Source organism: Stegodyphus dumicola, chromosome 7 (genome assembly GCF_044657685.1).
Source record: "Stegodyphus dumicola isolate Sdum_Otavi_A_Nest chromosome 7, ASM4465768v1".
Taxonomy (NCBI): Eukaryota; Metazoa; Arthropoda; class Arachnida; order Araneae; family Eresidae; genus Stegodyphus; species Stegodyphus dumicola.
In genome coordinates this window covers 140,932,243-140,955,822 of record NC_140774.1, presented here as the reverse complement: position 1 = coordinate 140,955,822, position 23,580 = coordinate 140,932,243, and the positions used below count along the sequence as shown (strand labels likewise).

At 33.4% G+C, this 23,580-nt stretch overlaps 10 non-coding genes across 10 annotated transcripts; all 10 read right to left on the bottom strand.

Moving 5' to 3' along the window:
- Positions 1–1,826: 1,826 nt before the first annotated feature.
- TRNAV-AAC (transfer RNA valine (anticodon AAC)) lies at positions 1,827–1,899 on the bottom strand. Its single transcript has one exon. It is a non-coding gene; the product is annotated as a tRNA-Val (tRNA).
- A 91-nt stretch (positions 1,900–1,990) lies between these two features.
- TRNAV-AAC (transfer RNA valine (anticodon AAC)) lies at positions 1,991–2,063 on the bottom strand. The gene has a single exon. It is a non-coding gene; the product is annotated as a tRNA-Val (tRNA).
- Positions 2,064–6,597: 4,534 nt separating this feature from the next.
- TRNAV-AAC (transfer RNA valine (anticodon AAC)) lies at positions 6,598–6,670 on the bottom strand. Its single transcript has one exon. It is a non-coding gene; the product is annotated as a tRNA-Val (tRNA).
- Positions 6,671–6,761: 91 nt separating this feature from the next.
- Positions 6,762–6,834, bottom strand: TRNAV-AAC (transfer RNA valine (anticodon AAC)). The gene has a single exon. It is a non-coding gene; the product is annotated as a tRNA-Val (tRNA).
- A 4,549-nt stretch (positions 6,835–11,383) lies between these two features.
- TRNAV-AAC (transfer RNA valine (anticodon AAC)) lies at positions 11,384–11,456 on the bottom strand. Its single transcript has one exon. It is a non-coding gene; the product is annotated as a tRNA-Val (tRNA).
- A 91-nt stretch (positions 11,457–11,547) lies between these two features.
- On the bottom strand, positions 11,548–11,620 carry TRNAV-AAC (transfer RNA valine (anticodon AAC)). Its single transcript has one exon. It is a non-coding gene; the product is annotated as a tRNA-Val (tRNA).
- A 4,578-nt stretch (positions 11,621–16,198) lies between these two features.
- Positions 16,199–16,271, bottom strand: TRNAV-AAC (transfer RNA valine (anticodon AAC)). The gene has a single exon. It is a non-coding gene; the product is annotated as a tRNA-Val (tRNA).
- Positions 16,272–16,362: 91 nt separating this feature from the next.
- TRNAV-AAC (transfer RNA valine (anticodon AAC)) lies at positions 16,363–16,435 on the bottom strand. Its single transcript has one exon. It is a non-coding gene; the product is annotated as a tRNA-Val (tRNA).
- A 4,572-nt stretch (positions 16,436–21,007) lies between these two features.
- TRNAV-AAC (transfer RNA valine (anticodon AAC)) lies at positions 21,008–21,080 on the bottom strand. The gene has a single exon. It is a non-coding gene; the product is annotated as a tRNA-Val (tRNA).
- Positions 21,081–21,171: 91 nt separating this feature from the next.
- Positions 21,172–21,244, bottom strand: TRNAV-AAC (transfer RNA valine (anticodon AAC)). Its single transcript has one exon. It is a non-coding gene; the product is annotated as a tRNA-Val (tRNA).
- Positions 21,245–23,580: the final 2,336 nt, after the last annotated feature.

The window sequence follows — 23,580 nt, the reverse complement described above, 5'->3', positions numbered from 1 at the left end:
AGGAAAATTCTGTACGCCAAAGGGGCGTTTTTAACGATTTCTGTATTACCTTAATATATTAAATATCATATTCTTCTCACTAAAACCATAAAATTCAGTTCAACAACAATAACGCAAAATAATTTTAAAATGAGCATATCTTTAGAATTTCCACTACACAGTCTCGTGCGCAGGAAATTTCCCCCCCCCATACAGTGCTGCCATTGCTCGCTTTGAAATCGTTGAGTTTGTTAATCAAAAATTCGTTAAAGTGTTACAAAATATGAAATCGATAAAAAACAGATTCCAAATTTGGGCTTTCAGATGCCATATTCAGGTGGAAACGTACGATATTCAAAATTTAATGGCTCTAACTACCGTTGCCTTAGCACAATGCAATCATATATACATTCATGCAGATTCTTCATCATGTAATTTCTTTAAATATAATTAAGGACTCTAATATTTGGTGGCAATAATTTGAAAAGTGAACCGACATTTTCAATGAACCAACGAAAATCCCAAAACAAAATTAAGAGTCCTTCTGGGGAACAAATTGCCCCTTTGGACTAAAACGACATAACCGATAACAAAGCAAGTATCAGTTCTTACTAAAACCATTACAGGGAGCCGTGCAGTTAGTTCTACAACAATACAGTTGAAGCCTGGTAAAATTTTATAGAATTCATCTTGAACCAGAACATTGCTGTTTACGTGAAATCTCGAAAAACTTTCCCCATTCCCATAAATGAAGCCTTTTCACTCTGCGTAAACCACAAGCAACGTCGGGTACTTCAGATTGTATGTAACATTAATTATTACGAACATTATTATCATGTGTATCTGTATATTACAGGAATTTTCAGTTATTAATATTTTATTCAATGCGGTATTTGCCCATGGATGTGAAAAATTAAACAAATTAATTTATTTTCAGTGTTTAAGAACTTGGTCCCTAAAGTAAGTTTTTAAAAACTTCACAAAAATTTATTTGATAAGAGATAATTTTTTTTAAAAAAAAAAAGTTGTGGTAGTTTAATACAATTTTTTTCCGAAATTCATTTGCGAGTTTTGGCACAAAAATTGCTTAAATGCTTCTTAAAATCCTCTAACTTATCGATTTTAAAATATTACCTCGATTAATTTCTACACGCTTATCTGGTATTTTTATATGCAATTGGGCCAGTCTTTATTATTTACGATATTAACACGTCAAGTGTGAAGTCAGTCACCGATGGCTGACAGTTCGGATAGCTTCGGTGACTGATGACTGACAGCACACTTGTCGTTTAGGCTTCTTCAGTTACTGTTGACTGGCGATATGCAAGCAGCTTAAAAAATTATATACTTCTCAGATCTATCTTATAACAAATTCTAGCTAGAATATCGATGAAACCGGATATCGACGGTTAACGGAAAGGACAATAAAACTAATTTCATTAGTTCAAACTCGCATTAAAAGAGGTAAATCTGAAATTTTATATAAACGTAAGTGCATTTTCAAATTTCGAAGTCATTTCTTTATATAAGTTTATTAACTTCATATCTACGGTGAGTTTAAATGATAACGGCTTGTGCGCGAAAATCTGAGGAACACTCTAAAAATTATTAAAAAAAAATTAGAGTTGCACCCACCACATTCCGAACATGGGACTTTCCGTGTGTTAAGCGGATGTGATAACCACTACATCATGAGTGCACGTGTTAGATGTATCCCCAGTCAGTTAAAAATATAAACACTTGCTTTCTATAAATTAAATTAATGCTCTATTGTACACAATCAGTTCAAAATATAAATACTTGTTTTTCAAAAGAAAAATTAGCACTGTCATTTAGAAACTTAGGGCTGTACCCACCAGGTTTCGAACCTGGGACCTTCCGCGTGTTAGGCGGATGTGATAACCACTACACCATGGGTACACATGCGAGATGTTCTTATTAACAATCATTTCATAGTATAAATATTTCTTTTCAAAAATAAATTTAGTATTGTCAAATAAAAAGTTGAGATTGTACCCACCAGGTTTCGAACCTGGGACCTTCCGCGTGTTAGGCGGATGTGATAACCACTACACCATGGGTACACATGCGAGACGTTCTTATTAACAATCATTTCATAGGACAAATACGTGCTTTTCAAAAGTAAATTTAGTACTGTCAATTAAAAAGTTTATTGTGTTCTTTTTATTAATTTTAAAGTGTATTGATGGATTTTATCAATTAAAACTTTGGAATAATTTGAATAGCGCTTCCGAAAATTATTTTAGAAGATAAGCAATTTTTTAACCCCTTCGAGCCGGGTAGCGAAAACGCGCGCTTATCGCGGAGGCCGGCAGTGTCTTCCCCGAGCGTCTCTCCAGGGCCGAGGGCTTTTTTACTAATAAGCCTAAATCCATGAAATTTCCGAAGTATCAACGCATTGTTTAATAATGCTCTATAGAGTATTTAAACGGCTTATGCTTTATAGAAATTTATATATATATACTTTAATTACCTTATTTCTTGTTTAAATGCATATTTTACACATTTTATTTTAATTACTCACCATTTTATTACTTTTAACATTATATATCTGAAAACTAAATATATTACTTAAAATTCTCATTTCGTATGAAAAATTTTAAAACAGGGATCTACACACAGTCCTACGTTACATTCCTTGAACTCGTAATAACTCATTTGCCGTTTTGGAGGATTTTTCCGGGAATGTGAACAAAGGAAGCACCGTCGTCTCATTTTCTTATCAGTCTCTTCTGAACAAAGTTTTGGAAAATGTCTTTCAGTTAATCTTTCAGAATCAATATCAGAATATCAGAATTTCAGAATCAATATCTGAAATATTTTGCATCATTTCTGCTATTTCATGCTCTGTTAAACATTTTCGACGCTTCGACATTGAAACGGTAAAAACAGAAAGAATTCACGTCTAACAAGATCTAATTATTTTCTAAAAACTGAACTGTAAACCGAAATACTCGACGCTTTAGCGCATATAAAACTTCTACTTACAATAAACAACTACCACGTACGAATAAAGTGCAATTTAAAGAGACGTCATAAATCACGCCATTCGGAAACATTTAGTTCCCCGTTTGTTTATATAATAAAAAACACGTGTACGTGAGTCATGCTTCTCTCATTTCGAGTAGAATGTCTAATGTACATGTATCTGAAACCATATGGACATACAGTGCCATCTTGTGGCATAAATTATAGTTTGAAAAACGTTCCAAGGTACTGGCACAAATACGTGACATTCGGTAGAAAACGCAACTTTTCTCTGGCACGCCTGCGTGTCGGCCGGTAGATAAGTGCGTTCGTTGCTGGCACGTATACGTGACAGTCGGCGCGAAGGGGTTAAGTCTATTTTCGTGTAAAATAAAGAAAAAATGTTTTAAGGGCTAATTTTAACATATATAAGAGCTCAAGTAATAATCTAAAATGATACCAAAAATTACGATGCTAGAAGCGAAACTTTTGTTTTTCTCATTTTTGTTTTAAAATTAGGCTTAGCGATGCAAAACCTCCGTCCTGTACGGTGACTACCTTCGATTCTCTTTCGTCCCGCACGAGCATCTTAAACAAAGGTGCGCCGTCGCGAAAAGGTTAAGCATTAGTTAGGGTTAGCATTAGTATCAGTTATCAGTAAAGGCATTCGAGACAAATCATTAGGGGACTGAAAACAAGGATTGGACGTTTTACACGACACAGGTACGTTTGCTGGTGATTTTCATTTAAAGTATTATTTGATTCATTGAAGAATCGGGATTTACTAGCATACATATATTTTACGCTAATTTATCGAACTTTTGGTTGAAAACTCAGGGATATAAAAGCTTTGCGTTGCCACTTTGCAAAGTGCAAGATATTTCTGTTACAAAATTAATCAAAATACTCGGCAATTTAAAAGAAGTGTGTTACCACTCGCCAAAACGTTAAACGAATTTAATAAACATTCAGGGATTTAAGAGAAATATGTGTTGCCTCTATCCGAATTAAAATATTATCTTCCAAGCATCAGTAAGTTGTCGTTCAACAAAGTGGGGATATTTCATTTTTTTCATTCAAATTTATTCTGTTATAATTTAACAAATTAAGAAATTTAAAAGCAGTAAGCAAAAGTTCATTTAAATTGTTATTAATTTCTATATAAAAAATTACACTAACAGATTTCATTAAAATCATCTTCCTCTATATATAGAAAGAAGAGTGTCCGTTTGTTTGTTTGTGTGCGCGTAATTTAGAGAAAGATTACGATTTATCACGATCTTGAAGAAATTTTGCGAAGTTCACATTCATAACCAAAGGAAGTTATTAATATTTATAAGATTTCGAAGAAATTTCTAAGAAATTAAAAGATTTCGGAAAATCACCCTACGGAGTCAATACTCAAAGAATTTGACATTCATTGTAGGTTCAGGTCGCCGTTGTTGAGTTTTCGCTATCAGTGAAAATCATAATGCTAAGTGAAAAATTTTTAATTTTTTAACGAATATAAAAATTAATGCTTTCTACATAGTTTCAAATTTGAAATCGCATTACTAACCTCAACAGTCACATCAAACTTGCGTTCCCTTTTTTAGTTCTTACTAACACTGGTAGATGGCGCCATGTTCTTATGTTTTTCCTGATGAGAACAGTGTAGACTGTAGAAGATTTTTGTAGAAGATTAAAGGGCTTCTCTAAAATCCCTTTTTTTACGAATCTTTCAGAAACGGAGAAGAAAGTGGTAGAGATGGACGAAGATTTTCGGAAAGCTCATTTCCGGAGGAGGGAGAAATTAAAAAAAAAAAATACAGAATTAAGGAAAATTCTGTACGCCAAAGGGGCGTTTTTAACGATTTCTGTATTACCTTAATATATTAAATATCATATTCTTCTCACTAAAACCATAAAATTCAGTTCAACAACAATAACGCAAAATAATTTTAAAATGAGCATATCTTTAGAATTTCCACTACACAGTCTCGTGCGCAGGAAATTCCCCCCCCCCATACAGTGCTGCCATTGCTCGCTTTGAAATCGTTGAGTTTGTTAATCAAAAATTCGTTAAAGTGTTACAAAATATGAAATCGATAAAAAACAGATTCCAAATTTGGGCTTTCAGATGCCATATTCAGGTGGAAACGTACGATATTGAAAATTTAATGGCTCTAACTACCGTTGCCTTAGCACAATGCAATCATATATACATTCATGCAGATTCTTCATCATGTAATTTCTTTAAATATAATTAAGGACTCTAATATTTGGTGGCAATAATTTGAAAAGTGAACCGACATTTTCAATGAACCAACGAAAATCCCAAAACAAAATTAAGAGTCCTTCTGGGGAACAAATTGCCCCTTTGGACTAAAACGACATAACCGATAACAAAGCAAGTATCAGTTCTTACTAAAACCATTACAGGGAGCCGTGCAGTTAGTTCTACAACAATACAGTTGAAGCCTGGTAAAATTTTATAGAATTCATCTTGAACCAGAACATTGCTGTTTACGTGAAATCTCGAAAAACTTTCCCCATTCCCATAAATGAAGCCTTTTCACTCTGCGTAAACCACAAGCAACGTCGGGTACTTCAGATTGTATGTAACATTAATTATTACGAACATTATTATCATGTGTATCTGTATATTACAGGAATTTTCAGTTATTAATATTTTATTCAATGCGGTATTTGCCCATGGATGTGAAAAATTAAACAAATTAATTTATTTTCAGTGTTTAAGAACTTGGTCCCTAAAGTAAGTTTTTAAAAACTTCACAAAAATTTATTTGATAAGAGATAATTTTTTTTAAAAAAAAAAAAGTTGTGGTAGTTTAATAGAATTTTTTTCCGAAATTCATTTGCGAGTTTTGGCACAAAAATTGCTTAAATGCTTCTTAAAATCCTCTAACTTATCGATTTTAAAATATTACCTCGATTAATTTCTACACGCTTATCTGGTATTTTTATATGCAATTGGGCCAGTCTTTATTATTTACGATATTAACACGTCAAGTGTGAAGTCAGTCACCGATGGCTGACAGTTCGGATAGCTTCGGTGACTGATGACTGACAGCACACTTGTCGTTTAGGCTTCTTCAGTTACTGTTGACTGGCGATATGCAAGCAGCTTAAAAAATTATATACTTCTCAGATCTATCTTATAACAAATTCTAGCTAGAATATCGATGAAACCGGATATCGGCGGTTAACGGAAAGGACAATAAAACTAATTTCGAGCTTAAAAGAGGTAAATCTGAAATTTTATATAAACGTAAGTGCATTTTCAAATTTCGAAGTCATTTCTTTATATAAGTTTATTAACTTCATATCTACGGTGAGTTTAAATGATAACGGCTTGTGCGCGAAAATCTGAGGAACACTCTAAAAATTATTTAAAAAAAATTAGTGTTGCACCCACCACATTCCGAACATGGGACTTTCCGTGTGTTAAGCGGATGTGATAACAACTACATCATGAGTGCACGTGTTAGATGTAACCCCAGCCAGTTAAAAATATAAACACTTGCTTTCTAAAAATTAAATTAATGCTCTATTATACACAATCAGTTCAAAATATAAATACTTGTTTTTCAAAAGAAAAATTAGCACTGTCATTTAGAAACTTAGGGCTGTACCCACCAGGTTTCGAACCTGGGACCTTCCGCGTGTTAGGCGGATGTGATAACCACTACACCATGGGCACACATGCGAGATGTTCTTATTAACAATCATTTCATAGTATAAATATTTCTTTTCAAAAATAAATTTATTATTGTCAAATAAAAAGTTGAGATTGTACCCACCAGGTTTCGAACCTGAGACCTTCCGCGTGTTAAGCGGATGTGATAACCACTACACCATGGGTACACATGCGAGACGTTCTTATTAACAATCATTTCATAAGACAAATACGTGCTTTTCAAAAGTAAATTTAGTACTGTCAATTAAAAAGTTTATTGTGTTCTTTTTATTAATTTTAAAGTGTATTGATGGATTTTATCAATTAAAACTTTGGAATAATTTGAATAGCGCTTCCGAAAATTATTTTAGAAGATAAGCAATTTTTTAACCCCTTCGAGCCGGGTAGCGAAAACGCGCGCTTATCGCGGAGGCCGGCAGTGTCTTCCCCGAGCATCTCTCCAAGGCCGAGGGCTTTTTTACTACTAAGCCTAAATCCATGAAATTTCCGAAGTATCAACGCATTGTTTAACAATGCTCTATAGAGTATTTAAACGGCTTATGCTTTATAGATATTTATATATATATATACTTTAATTACCTTATTTCTTGTTTAAATGCATATTTTACACATTTTATTTTAATTACTCACCATTTTATGACTTTTAACATTATATATCTGAAAACTAAATATATTACTTAAAATTCTCATTTCGTATGAAAAATTTTAAAACAGGGATCTACACACAGTCCTACGTTACATTCCTTGAACTCGTAATAACTCATTTGCCATTTTGGAGGATTTTTCCGGGAATGTGAACAAACGAAGCACCGTCGTCTCATTTTCTTATCAGTCTCTTCTGAACAAAGTTTTGGAAAATGTCTTTCAGTTAATCTTCCAGAATCAATATCAGAATATCAGAATTTCAGAATCAATATCTGAAATATTTTGCATCATTTCTGCTATTTCATGCTCTGTTAAACATTTTCGACGCTTCGACATTGAAACGGTAAAAACAGAAAGAATTCACGTCTAACAAGATCTAATTATTTTCTAAAAACTGAACTGTAAACCGAAATACTCGACGCTTTAGCGCATATAAAACTTCTACTTACAATAAACAACTACCACGTGCGAATAAAGTGCAATTTAAAGAGACGTCATAAATCACGCCATTCGGAAACATTTAGTTCCCCGTTTGTTTATATAATAAAAAACACGTGTACGTGAGTCATGCTTCTCTCATTTCGAGTAGAATGTCTAATGTACATGTATCTGAAACCATATGGACATACAGTGCCATCTTGTGGCATAAATTATAGTTTGAAAAACGTTCCAAGGTACTGGCACAAATACGTGACATTCGGTAGAAAACGCAACTTTTCTCTGGCACGCCTGCGTGTCGGCCGGTAGATAAGTGCGTTCGTTGCTGGCACGTATACGTGACAGTCGGCGCGAAGGGGTTAAGTCTATTTTCGTGTAAAATAAAGAAAAAATGTTTTAAGGGCTAATTTTAACATATATAAGAGCTCAAGTAATAATCTAAAATGATACCAAAAATTACGATGCTAGAAGCGAAACTTTTGTTTTTCTCATTTTTGTTTTAAAATTAGGCTTAGCGATGCAAAACCTCCGTCCTGTACGGTGACTACCTTCGATTCTCTTTCGTCCCGCACGAGCATCTTAAACAAAGGTGCGCCGTCGCAAAAAGGTTAAGCATTAGTTAGGGTTAGCATTAGTATCAGTTATCAGTAAAGGCATTCGAGACAAATCATTAGGGGACTGAAAACAAGGATTGGACGTTTTACACGACACAGGTACGTTTGCTGGTGATTTTCATTTAAAGTATTATTTGATTCATTGAAGAATCGGGATTTACTAGCATACATATATTTTACGCTAATTTATCGAACTTTTGGTTGAAAACTCAGGGATATAAAAGCTTTGCGTTGCCACTTTGCAAAGTGCAAGATATTTCTGTTACAAAATTAATCAAAATACTCGGCAATTTAAAAGAAGTGTGTTACCACTCGCCAAAACGTTAAACGAATTTAATAAACATTCAGGGATTTAAGAGAAATATGTGTTGCCTCTATCCGAATTAAAATATTATCTTCCAAGCATCAGTAAGTTGTCGTTCAACAAAGTGGGGATATTTCATTTTTTTCATTCAAATTTATTCTGTTATAATTTAACAAATTAAGAAATTTAAAAGCAGTAAGCAAAAGTTCATTTAAATTGTTATTAATTTCTATATAAAAAATTACACTAACAGATTTCATTAAAATCATCTTCCTCTATATATAGAAAGAAGAGTGTCCGTTTGTTTGTTTGTGTGCGCGTAATTTAGAGAAAGATTACGATTTATCACGATCTTGAAGAAATTTTGCGAAGTTCACATTCATAACCAAAGGAAGTTATTAAGATTTATAAGATTTCGAAGAAATTTCTAAGAAATTAAAAGATTTCGGAAAATCACCCTACGGAGTCAATACTCAAAGAATTTGACATTCATTGTAGGTTCAGGTCGCCGTTGTTGAGTTTTCGCTATCAGTGAAAATCATAATGCTAAGTGAAAAATTTTTAATTTTTTAACGAATATAAAAATTAATGCTTTCTACATAGTTTCAAATTTGAAATCGCATTACTAACCTCAACAGTCACATCAAACTTGCGTTCCCTTTTTTAGTTCTTACTAACACTGGTAGATGGCGCCATGTTCTTATGTTTTTCCTGATGAGAACAGTGTAGACTGTAGAAGATTTTTGTAGAAGATTAAAGGGCTTCTCTAAAATCCCTTTTTTTACGAATCTTTCAGAAACGGAGAAGAAAGTGGTAGAGATGGACGAAGATTTTCGGAAAGCTCATTTCCGGAGGAGGGAGAAATTAAAAAAAAAAAATACAGAATTAAGGAAAATTCTGTACGCCAAAGGGGCGTTTTTAACGATTTCTGTATTACCTTAATATATTAAATATCATATTCTTCTCACTAAAACCATAAAATTCAGTTCAACAACAATAACGCAAAATAATTTTAAAATGAGCATATCTTTAGAATTTCCACTACACAGTCTCGTGCGCAGGAAATTCCCCCCCCCCATACAGTGCTGCCATTGCTCGCTTTGAAATCGTTGAGTTTCTTAATCAAAAATTCGTTAAAGTGTTACAAAATATGAAATCGATAAAAAACAGATTCCAAATTTGGGCTTTCAGATGCCATATTCAGGTGGAAACGTACGATATTCAAAATTTAATGGCTCTAACTACCGTTGCCTTAGCACAATGCAATCATATATACATTCATGCAGATTCTTCATCATGTAATTTCTTTAAATATAATTAAGGACTCTAATATTTGGTGGCAATAATTTGAAAAGTGAACCGACATTTTCAATGAACCAACGAAAATCCCAAAACAAAATTAAGAGTCCTTCTGGGGAACAAATTGCCCCTTTGGACTAAAACGACATAACCGATAACAAAGCAAGTATCAGTTCTTACTAAAACCATTACAGGGAGCCGTGCAGTTAGTTCTACAACAATACAGTTGAAGCCTGGTAAAATTTTATAGAATTCATCTTGAACCAGAACATTGCTGTTTACGTGAAATCTCGAAAAACTTTCCCCATTCCCATAAATGAAGCCTTTTCACTCTGCGTAAACCACAAGCAACGTCGGGTACTTCAGATTGTATGTAACATTAATTATTACGAACATTATTATCATGTGTATCTGTATATTACAGGAATTTTCAGTTATTAATATTTTATTCAATGCGGTATTTGCCCATGGATGTGAAAAATTAAACAAATTAATTTATTTTCAGTGTTTAAGAACTTGGTCCCTAAAGTAAGTTTTTAAAAACTTCACAAAAATTTATTTGATAAGAGATAATTTTTTTTAAAAAAAAAAAAGTTGTGGTAGTTTAATAGAATTTTTTTCCGAAATTCATTTGGGAGTTTTGGCACAAAAATTGCTTAAATGCTTCTTAAAATCCTCTAACTTATCGATTTTAAAATATTACCTCGATTAATTTCTACACGCTTATCTGGTATTTTTATATGCAATTGGGCCAGTCTTTATTATTTACGATATTAACACGTCAAGTGTGAAGTCAGTCACCGATGGCTGACAGTTCGGATAGCTTCGGTGACTGATGACTGACAGCACACTTGTCGTTTAGGCTTCTTCAGTTACTGTTGACTGGCGATATGCAAGCAGCTTAAAAAATTATATACTTCTCAGATCTATCTTATAACAAATTCTAGCTAGAATATCGATGAAACCGGATATCGGCGGTTAACGGAAAGGACAATAAAACTAATTTCATTAGTTCAAACTCGCATTAAAAGAGGTAAATCTGAAATTTTATATAAACGTAAGTGCATTTTCAAATTTCGAAGTCATTTCTTTATATAAGTTTATTAACTTCATATCTACGGTGAGTTTAAATGATAACGGCTTGTGCGCGAAAATCTGAGGAACACTCTAAAAATTATTTAAAAAAAATTAGTGTTGCACCCACCACATTCCGAACATGGGACTTTCCGTGTGTTAAGCGGATGTGATAACAACTACATCATGAGTGCACGTGTTAGATGTAACCCCAGCCAGTTAAAAATATAAACACTTGCTTTCTAAAAATTAAATTAATGCTCTATTATACACAATCAGTTCAAAATATAAATACTTGTTTTTCAAAAGAAAAATTAGCACTGTCATTTAGAAACTTAGGGCTGTACCCACCAGGTTTCGAACCTGGGACATTCCGCGTGTTAGGCGGATGTGATAACCACTACACCATGGGCACACATGCGAGATGTTCTTATTAACAATCATTTCATAGTATAAATATTTCTTTTCAAAAATAAATTTATTATTGTCAAATAAAAAGTTGAGATTGTACCCACCAGGTTTCGAACCTGAGACCTTCCGCGTGTTAAGCGGATGTGATAACCACTACACCATGGGTACACATGCGAGACGTTCTTATTAACAATCATTTCATAAGACAAATACGTGCTTTTCAAAAGTAAATTTAGTACTGTCAATTAAAAAGTTTATTGTGTTCTTTTTATTAATTTTAAAGTGTATTGATGGATTTTATCAATTAAAACTTTGGAATAATTTGAATAGCGCTTCCGAAAATTATTTTAGAAGATAAGCAATTTTTTAACCCCTTCGAGCCGGGTAGCGAAAACGCGCGCTTATCGCGGAGGCCGGCAGTGTCTTCCCCGAGCATCTCTCCAAGGCCGAGGGCTTTTTTACTACTAAGCCTAAATCCATGAAATTTCCGAAGTATCAACGCATTGTTTAACAATGCTCTATAGAGTATTTAAACGGCTTATGCTTTATAGATATTTATATATATATATACTTTAATTACCTTATTTCTTGTTTAAATGCATATTTTACACATTTTATTTTAATTACTCACCATTTTATGACTTTTAACATTATATATCTGAAAACTAAATATATTACTTAAAATTCTCATTTCGTATGAAAAATTTTAAAACAGGGATCTACACACAGTCCTACGTTACATTCCTTGAACTCGTAATAACTCATTTGCCATTTTGGAGGATTTTTCCGGGAATGTGAACAAACGAAGCACCGTCGTCTCATTTTCTTATCAGTCTCTTCTGAACAAAGTTTTGGAAAATGTCTTTCAGTTAATCTTCCAGAATCAATATCAGAATATCAGAATTTCAGAATCAATATCTGAAATATTTTGCATCATTTCTGCTATTTCATGCTCTGTTAAACATTTTCGACGCTTCGACATTGAAACGGTAAAAACAGAAAGAATTCACGTCTAACAAGATCTAATTATTTTCTAAAAACTGAACTGTAAACCGAAATACTCGACGCTTTAGCGCATATAAAACTTCTACTTACAATAAACAACTACCACGTGCGAATAAAGTGCAATTTAAAGAGACGTCATAAATCACGCCATTCGGAAACATTTAGTTCCCCGTTTGTTTATATAATAAAAAACACGTGTACGTGAGTCATGCTTCTCTCATTTCGAGTAGAATGTCTAATGTACATGTATCTGAAACCATATGGACATACAGTGCCATCTTGTGGCATAAATTATAGTTTGAAAAACGTTCCAAGGTACTGGCACAAATACGTGACATTCGGTAGAAAACGCAACTTTTCTCTGGCACGCCTGCGTGTCGGCCGGTAGATAAGTGCGTTCGTTGCTGGCACGTATACGTGACAGTCGGCGCGAAGGGGTTAAGTCTATTTTCGTGTAAAATAAAGAAAAAATGTTTTAAGGGCTAATTTTAACATATATAAGAGCTCAAGTAATAATCTAAAATGATACCAAAAATTACGATGCTAGAAGCGAAACTTTTGTTTTTCTCATTTTTGTTTTAAAATTAGGCTTAGCGATGCAAAACCTCCGTCCTGTACGGTGACTACCTTCGATTCTCTTTCGTCCCGCACGAGCATCTTAAACAAAGGTGCACCGTCGCGAAAAGGTTAAGCATTAGTTAGGGTTAGCATTAGTATCAGTTATCAGTAAAGGCATTCGAGACAAATCATTAGGGGACTGAAAACAAGGATTGGACGTTTTACACGACACAGGTACGTTTGCTGGTGATTTTCATTTAAAGTATTATTTGATTCATTGAAGAATCGGGATTTACTAGCATACATATATTTTACGCTAATTTATCGAACTTTTGGTTCAAAACTCAGGGATATAAAAGCTTTGCGTTGCCACTTTGCAAAGTGCAAGATATTTCTGTTACAAAATTAATCAAAATACTCGGCAATTTAAAAGAAGTGTGTTACCACTCGCCAAAACGTTAAACGAATTTAATAAACATTCAGGGATTTAAGAGAAATATGTGTTGCCTCTATCCGAATTAAAATATTATCTTCCAAGCATCAGTAAGTTGTCGTTCAACAAAGTGGGGATATTTCATTTTTTTCATTCAAATTTATTCTGTTATAATTTAACAAATTAAGAAATTTAAAAGCAGTAAGCAAAAGTTCATTTAAATTGTTATTAATTTCTATATAAAAAATTACACTAACAGATTTCATTAAAATCATCTTCCTCTATATATAGAAAGAAGAGTGTCGGTTTGTTTGTTTGTGTGCGCGTAATTTAGAGAAAGATTACGATTTATCACGATCTTGAAGAAATTTTGCGAAGTTCACATTCATAACCAAAGGAAGTTATTAAGATTTATAAGATTTCGATGAAATTTCTAAGAAATTAAAAGATTTCGGAAAATCACCCTACGGAGTCAATACTCAAAGAATTTGACATTCATTGTAGGTTCAGGTCGCCGTTGTTGAGTTTTCGCTATCAGTGAAAATCATAATGCTAAGTGAAAAATTTTTAATTTTTTAACGAATATAAAAATTAATGCTTTCTACATAATTTCAAATTTGAAATCGCATCACTAACCTCAACAGTCACATCAAACTTGCGTTCCCTTTTTTAGTTCTTACTAACACTGGTAGATGGCGCCATGTTCTTATGTTTTTCCTGATGAGAACAGTGTAGACTGTAGAAGATTTTTGTAGAAGATTAAAGGGCTTCTCTAAAATCCCTTTTTTTACGAATCTTTCAGAAACGGAGAAGAAAGTGGTAGAGATGGACGAAGATTTTCGGAAAGCTCATTTCCGGAGGAGGGAGAAATTAAAAAAAAAAAATACAGAATTAAGGAAAATTCTGTACGCCAAAGGGGCGTTTTTAACGATTTCTGTATTACCTTAATATATTAAATATCATATTCTTCTCACTAAAACCATAAAATTCAGTTCAACAACAATAACGCAAAATAATTTTAAAATGAGCATATCTTTAGAATTTCCACTACACAGTCTCGTGCGCAGGAAATTTCCCCCCCCCCCATACAGTGCTGCCATTGCTCGCTTTGAAATCGTTGAGTTTGTTAATCAAAAATTCGTTAAAGTGTTACAAAATATGAAATCGATAAAAAACAGATTCCAAATTTGGGCTTTCAGATGCCATATTCAGGTGGAAACGTACGATATTCAAAATTTAATGGCTCTAACTACCGTTGCCTTAGCACAATGCAATCATATATACATTCATGCAGATTCTTCATCATGTAATTTCTTTAAATAATATTAAGGACTCTAATATTTGGTGGCAATAATTTGAAAAGTGAACCGACATTTTCAATGAACCAACGAAAATCCCAAAACAAAATTCTCTGGGAACAAATTGCCCCTTTGGACTAAACAAAACCCTTTGTCCTTCTGGGGAACAAATTGCCCCTTTGGACTAAAACGACATAACCGATAACAAAGCAAGTATCAGTTCTTACTAAAACCATTACAGGGAGCCGTGCAGTTAGTTCTACAACAATACAGTTGAAGCCTGGTAAAATTTTATAGAATTCATCTTGAACCAGAACATTGCTGTTTACGTGAAATCTCGAAAAACTATCCCCATTCCCATAAATGAAGCCTTTTCACTCTGCGTAAACCACAAGCAACGTCGGGTACTTCAGATTGTATGTAACATTAATTATTACGAACATTATTATCATGTGTATCTGTATATTACAGGAATTTTCAGTTATTAATATTTTATTCAATGCGGTATTTGCCCATGGATGTGAAAAATTAAACAAATTAATTTATTTTCAGTGTTTAAGAACTTGGTCCCTAAAGTAAGTTTTTAAAAACTTCACAAAAATTTATTTGATAAGAGATAATTTTTTGAAAAAAAAAAAAGTTGTGGTAGTTTAATAGAATTTTTTTCCGAAATTCATTTGCGAGTTTTGGCACAAAAATTGCTTAAATGCTTCTTAAAATCCTCTAACTTATCGATTTTAAAATATTACCTCGATTAATTTCTACACGCTTATCTGGTATTTTTATATGCAATTGGGCCAGTCTTTATTATTTACGATATTAACACGTCAAGTGTGAAGTCAGTCACCGACGGCTGACAGTTCGGATAGCTTCGGTGACTGATGACTGACAGCACACTTGTCGTTTAGGCTTCTTCAGTTACTGTTGACTGGCGATATGCAAGCAGCTTAAAAAATTATATACTTCTCAGATCTATCTTATAACAAATTCTAGCTAGAATATCGATGAAACCGGATATCGGCGGTTAACGGAAAGGACAATAAAACTAATTTCATTAGTTCAAACTCGCATTAAAAGAGGTAAATCTGAAATTTTATATAAACGTAAGTGCATTTTCAAATTTCGAAGTCATTTCTTTATATAAGTTTATTAACTTCATATCTACGGTGAGTTTAAATGATAACGGCTTGTGCGCGAAAATCTCTAAAAATTATTAAAAAAAAATTAGAGTTGCACCCACCACATTCCGAACATGGGACTTTCCGTGTGTTAAGCGGATGTGATAACCACTACATCATGAGTGCACGTGTTAGATGTATCCCCAGTCAGTTAAAAATATAAACACTTGCTTTCTATAAATTAAATTAATGCTCTATTGTACACAATCAGTTCAAAATATAAATACTTGTTTTTCAAAAGAAAAATTAGCACTGTCATTTAGAAACTTAGGGCTGTACCCACCAGGTTTCGAACCTGGGACCTTCCGCGTGTTAGGCGGATGTGATAACCACTACACCATGGGTACACATGCGAGATGTTCTTATTAACAATCATTTCATAGTATAAATATTTCTTTTCAAAAATAAATTTAGTATTGTCAAATAAAAAGTTGAGATTGTACCCACCAGGTTTCGAACCTGGGACCTTCCGCGTGTTAGGCGGATGTGATAACCACTACACCATGGGTACACATGCGAGACGTTCTTATTAACAATCATTTCATAGGACAAATACGTGCTTTTCAAAAGTAAATTTAGTACTGTCAATTAAAAAGTTTATTGTGTTCTTTTTATTAATTTTAAAGTGTATTGATGGATTTTATCAATTAAAACTTTGGAATAATTTGAATAGCGCTTCCGAAAATTATTTTAGAAGATAAGCAATTTTTTAACCCCTTCGAGCCGGGTAGCGAAAACGCGCGCTTATGGCGGAGGCCGGCAGTGTCTTCCCCGAGCGTCTCTCCAGGGCCGAGGGCTTTTTTACTAATAAGCCTAAATCCATGAAATTTCCGAAGTATCAACGCATTGTTTAATAATGCTCTATAGAGTATTTAAACGGCTTATGCTTTATAGAAATTTATATATATATATTATTACCTTATTTCTTGTTTAAATGCATATTTTACACATTTTATTTTAATTACTCACCATTTTATTACTTTTAACATTATATATCTGAAAACTAAATATATTACTTAAAATTCTCATTTCGTATGAAAAATTTTAAAACAGGGATCTACACACAGTCCTACGTTACATTCCTTGAACTCGTAATAACTCATTTGCCGTTTTGGAGGATTTTTCCGGGAATGTGAACAAAGGAAGCACCGTCGTCTCATTTTCTTATCAGTCTCTTCTGAACAAAGTTTTGGAAAATGTCTTTCAGTTAATCTTTCAGAATCAATATCAGAATATCAGAATTTCAGAATCAATATCTGAAATATTTTGCATCATTTCTGCTATTTCATGCTCTGTTAAACATTTTCGACGCTTCGACATTGAAACGGTAAAAACAGAAAGAATTCACGTCTAACAAGATCTAATTATTTTCTAAAAACTGAACTGTAAACCGAAATACTCGACGCTTTAGCGCATATAAAACTTCTACTTACAATAAACAACTACCACGTACGAATAAAGTGCAATTTAAGGAGACGTCATAAATCACGCCATTCGGAAACATTTAGTTCCCCGTTTGTTTATATAATAAAAAACACGTGTACGTGAGTCATGCTTCTCTCATTTCGAGTAGAATGTCTAATGTACATGTATCTGAAACCATATGGACATACAGTGCCATCTTGTGGCATAAATTATAGTTTGAAAAACGTTCCAAGGTACTGGCACAAATACGTGACATTCGGTAGAAAACGCAACTTTTCTCTGGCACGCCTGCGTGTCGGCCGGTAGATAAGTGCGTTCGTTGCTGGCACGTATACGTGACAGTCGGCGCGAAGGGGTTAAGTCTATTTTCGTGTAAAATAAAGAAAAAATGTTTTAAGGGCTAATTTTAACATATATAAGAGCTCAAGTAATAATCTAAAATGATACCAAAAATTACGATGCTAGAAGCGAAACTTTTGTTTTTCTCATTTTTGTTTTAAAATTAGGCTTAGCGATGCAAAACCTCCGTCCTGTACGGTGACTACCTTCGATTCTCTTTCGTCCCGCACGAGCATCTTAAACAAAGGTGCGCCGTCGCGAAAAGGTTAAGCATTAGTTAGGGTTAGCATTAGTATCAGTTATCAGTAAAGGCATTCGAGACAAATCATTAGGGGACTGAAAACAAGGATTGGACGTTTTACACGACACAGGTACGTTTGCTGGTGATTTTCATTTAAAGTATTATTTGATTCATTGAAGAATCGGGATTTACTAGCATACATATATTTTACGCTAATTTATCGAACTTTTGGTTGAAAACTCAGGGATATAAAAGCTTTGCGTTGCCACTTTGCAAAGTGCAAGATATTTCTGTTACAAAATTAATCAAAATACTCGGCAATTTAAAAGAAGTGTGTTACCACTCGCCAAAACGTTAAACGAATTTAATAAACATTCAGGGATTTAAGAGAAATATGTGTTGCCTCTATCCGAATTAAAATATTATCTTCCAAGCATCAGTAAGTTGTCGTTCAACAAAGTGGGGATATTTCATTTTTTTCATTCAAATTTATTCTGTTATAATTTAACAAATTAAGAAATTTAAAAGCAGTAAGCAAAAGTTCATTTAAATTGTTATTAATTTCTATATAAAAAATTACACTAACAGATTTCATTAAAATCATCTTCCTCTATATATAGAAAGAAGAGTGTCCGTTTGTTTGTTTGTGTGCGCGTAATTTAGAGAAAGATTACGATTTATCACGATCTTGAAGAAATTTTGCGAAGTTCACATTCATAACCAAAGGAAGTTATTAAGATTTATAAGATTTCGAAGAAATTTCTAAGAAATTAAAAGATTTCGGAAAATCACCCTACGGAGTCAATACTCAAAGAATTTGACATTCATTGTAGGTTCAGGTCGCCGTTGTTGAGTTTTCGCTATCAGTGAAAATCATAATGCTAAGTGAAAAATTTTTAATTTTTTAACGAATATAAAAATTAATGCTTTCTACATAGTTTCAAATTTGAAATCGCATTACTAACCTCAACAGTCACATCAAACTTGCGTTCCCTTTTTTAGTTCTTACTAACACTGGTAGATGGCGCCATGTTCTTATGTTTTTCCTGATGAGAACAGTGTAGACTGTAGAAGATTTTTGTAGAAGATTAAAGGGCTTCTCTAAAATCCCTTTTTTTACGAATCTTTCAGAAACGGAGAAGAAAGTGGTAGAGATGGACGAAGATTTTCGGAAAGCTCATTTCCGGAGGAGGGAGAAATTAAAAAAAAAAAATACAGAATTAAGGAAAATTCTGTACGCCAAAGGGGCGTTTTTAACGATTTCTGTATTACCTTAATATATTAAATATCATATTCTTCTCACTAAAACCATAAAATTCAGTTCAACAACAATAACGCAAAATAATTTTAAAATGAGCATATCTTTAGAATTTCCACTACACAGTCTCGTGCGCAGGAAATTCCCCCCCCCCATACAGTGCTGCCATTGCTCGCTTTGAAATCGTTGAGTTTGTTAATCAAAAATTCGTTAAAGTGTTACAAAATATGAAATCGATAAAAAACAGATTCCAAATTTGGGCTTTCAGATGCCATATTCAGGTGGAAACGTACGATATTCAAAATTTAATGGCTCTAACTACCGTTGCCTTAGCACAATGCAATCATATATACATTCATGCAGATTCTTCATCATGTAATTTCTTTAAATATAATTAAGGACTCTAATATTTGGTGGCAATAATTTGAAAAGTGAACCGACATTTTCAATGAACCAACGAAAATCCCAAAACAAAATTCTCTGGGAACAAATTGCCCCTTTGGACTAAACAAAACCCTTTGTCCTTCTGGGGAACAAATTGCCCCTTTGGACTAAAACGACATAACCGATAACAAAGCAAGTATCAGTTCTTACTAAAACCATTACAGGGAGCCGTGCAGTTAGTTCTACAACAATACAGTTGAAGCCTGGTAAAATTTTATAGAATTCATCTTGAACCAGAACATTGCTGTTTACGTGAAATCTCGAAAAACTATCCCCATTCCCATAAATGAAGCCTTTTCACTCTGCGTAAACCACAAGCAACGTCGGGTACTTCAGATTGTATGTAACATTAATTATTACGAACATTATTATCATGTGTATCTGTATATTACAGGAATTTTCAGTTATTAATATTTTATTCAATGCGGTATTTGCCCATGGATGTGAAAAATTAAACAAATTAATTTATTTTCAGTGTTTAAGAACTTGGTCCCTAAAGTAAGTTTTTAAAAACTTCACAAAAATTTATTTGATAAGAGATAATTTTTTGAAAAAAAAAAAAAGTTGTGGTAGTTTAATAGAATTTTTTTCCGAAATTCATTTGCGAGTTTTGGCACAAAAATTGCTTAAATGCTTCTTAAAATCCTCTAACTTATCGATTTTAAAATATTACCTCGATTAATTTCTACACGCTTATCTGGTATTTTTATATGCAATTGGGCCAGTCTTTATTATTTACGATATTAACACGTCAAGTGTGAAGTCAGTCACCGACGGCTGACAGTTCGGATAGCTTCGGTGACTGATGACTGACAGCACACTTGTCGTTTAGGCTTCTTCAGTTACTGTTGACTGGCGATATGCAAGCAGCTTAAAAAATTATATACTTCTCAGATCTATCTTATAACAAATTCTAGCTAGAATATCGATGAAACCGGATATCGGCGGTTAACGGAAAGGACAATAAAACTAATTTCATTAGTTCAAACTCGCATTAAAAGAGGTAAATCTGAAATTTTATATAAACGTAAGTGCATTTTCAAATTTCGAAGTCATTTCTTTATATAAGTTTATTAACTTCATATCTACGGTGAGTTTAAATGATAACGGCTTGTGCGCGAAAATCTCTAAAAATTATTAAAAAAAAATTAGAGTTGCACCCACCACATTCCGAACATGGGACTTTCCGTGTGTTAAGCGGATGTGATAACCACTACATCATGAGTGCACGTGTTAGATGTATCCCCAGTCAGTTAAAAATATAAACACTTGCTTTCTATAAATTAAATTAATGCTCTATTGTACACAATCAGTTCAAAATATAAATACTTGTTTTTCAAAAGAAAAATTAGCACTGTCATTTAGAAACTTAGGGCTGTACCCACCAGGTTTCGAACCTGGGACCTTCCGCGTGTTAGGCGGATGTGATAACCACTACACCATGGGTACACATGCGAGATGTTCTTATTAACAATCATTTCATAGTATAAATATTTCTTTTCAAAAATAAATTTAGTATTGTCAAATAAAAAGTTGAGATTGTACCCACCAGGTTTCGAACCTGGGACCTTTCGCGTGTTAGGCGGATGTGATAACCACTACACCATGGGTACACATGCGAGACGTTCTTATTAACAATCATTTCATAGGACAAATACGTGCTTTTCAAAAGTAAATTTAGTACTGTCAATTAAAAAGTTTATTGTGTTCTTTTTATTAATTTTAAAGTGTATTGATGGATTTTATCAATTAAAACTTTGGAATAATTTGAATAGCGCTTCCGAAAATTATTTTAGAAGATAAGCAATTTTTTAACCCCTTCGAGCCGGGTAGCGAAAACGCGCGCTTATCGCGGAGGCCGGCAGTGTCTTCCCCGAGCGTCTCTCCAGGGCCGAGGGCTTTTTTACTAATACGCCTAAATCCATGAAATTTCCGAAGTATCAACGCATTGTTTAATAATGCTCTATAGAGTATTTAAACGGCTTATGCTTTATAGAAATTTATATATATATATTATTACCTTATTTCTTGTTTAAATGCATATTTTACACATTTTATTTTAATTACTCACCATTTTATTACTTTTAACATTATATATCTGAAAACTAAATATATTACTTAAAATTCTCATTTCGTATGAAAAATTTTAAAACAGGGATCTACACACAGTCCTACGTTACATTCCTTGAACTCGTAATAACTCATTTGCCGTTTTGGAGGATTTTTCCGGGAATGTGAACAAAGGAAGCACCGTCGTCTCATTTTCTTATCAGTCTCTTCTGAACAAAGTTTTGGAAAATGTCTTTCAGTTAATCTTTCAGAATCAATATCAGAATATCAGAATTTCAGAATCAATATCTGAAATATTTTGCATCATTTCTGCTATTTCATGCTCTGTTAAACATTTTCGACGCTTCGACATTGAAACGGTAAAAACAGAAAGAATTCACGTCTAACAAGATCTAATTATTTTCTAAAAACTGAACTGTAAACCGAAATACTCGACGCTTTAGCGCATATAAAACTTCTACTTACAATAAACAACTACCACGTACGAATAAAGTGCAATTTAAGGAGACGTCATAAATCACGCCATTCGGAAACATTTAGTTCCCCGTTTGTTTATATAATAAAAAACACGTGTACGTGAGTCATGCTTCTCTCATTTCGAGTAGAATGTCTAATGTACATGTATCTGAAACCATATGGACATACAGTGCCATCTTGTGGCATAAATTATAGTTTGAAAAACGTTCCAAGGTACTGGCACAAATACGTGACATTCGGTAGAAAACGCAACTTTTCTCTGGCACGCCTGCGTGTCGGCCGGTAGATAAGTGCGTTCGTTGCTGGCACGTATACGTGACAGTCGGCGCGAAGGGGTTAAGTCTATTTTCGTGTAAAATAAAGAAAAAATGTTTTAAGGGCTAATTTTAACATATATAAGAGCTCAAGTAATAATCTAAAATGATACCAAAAATTACGATGCTAGAAGCGAAACTTTTGTTTTTCTCATTTTTGTTTTAAAATTAGGCTTAGCGATGCAAAACCTCCGTCCTGTACGGTGACTACCTTCGATTCTCTTTCGTCCCGCACGAGCATCTTAAACAAAGGTGCGCCGTCGCGAAAAGGTTAAGCATTAGTTAGGGTTAGCATTAGTATCAGTTATCAGTAAAGGCATTCGAGACAAATCATTAGGGGACTGAAAACAAGGATTGGACGTTTTACACGACACAGGTACGTTTGCTGGTGATTTTCATTTAAAGTATTATTTGATTCATTGAAGAATCGGGATTTACTAGCATACATATATTTTACGCTAATTTATCGAACTTTTGGTTGAAAACTCAGGGATATAAAAGCTTTGCGTTGCCACTTTGCAAAGTGCAAGATATTTCTGTTACAAAATTAATCAAAATACTCGGCAATTTAAAAGAAGTGTGTTACCACTCGCCAAAACGTTAAACGAATTTAATAAACATTCAGGGATTTAAGAGAAATATGTGTTGCCTCTATCCGAATTAAAATATTATCTTCCAAGCATCAGTAAGTTGTCGTTCAACAAAGTGGGGATATTTCATTTTTTTCATTCAAATTTATTCTGTTATAATTTAACAAATTAAGAAATTTAAAAGCAGTAAGCAAAAGTTCATTTAAATTGTTATTAATTTCTATATAAAAAATTACACTAACAGATTTCATTAAAATCATCTTCCTCTATATATAGAAAGAAGAGTGTCCGTTTGTTTGTTTGTGTGCGCGTAATTTAGAGAAAGATTACGATTTATCACGATCTTGAAGAAATTTTGCGAAGTTCACATTCATAACCAAAGGAAGTTATTAAGATTTATAAGATTTCGAAGAAATTTCTAAGAAATTAAAAGATTTCGGAAAATCACCCTACGGAGTCAATACTCAAAGAATTTGACATTCATTGTAGGTTCAGGTC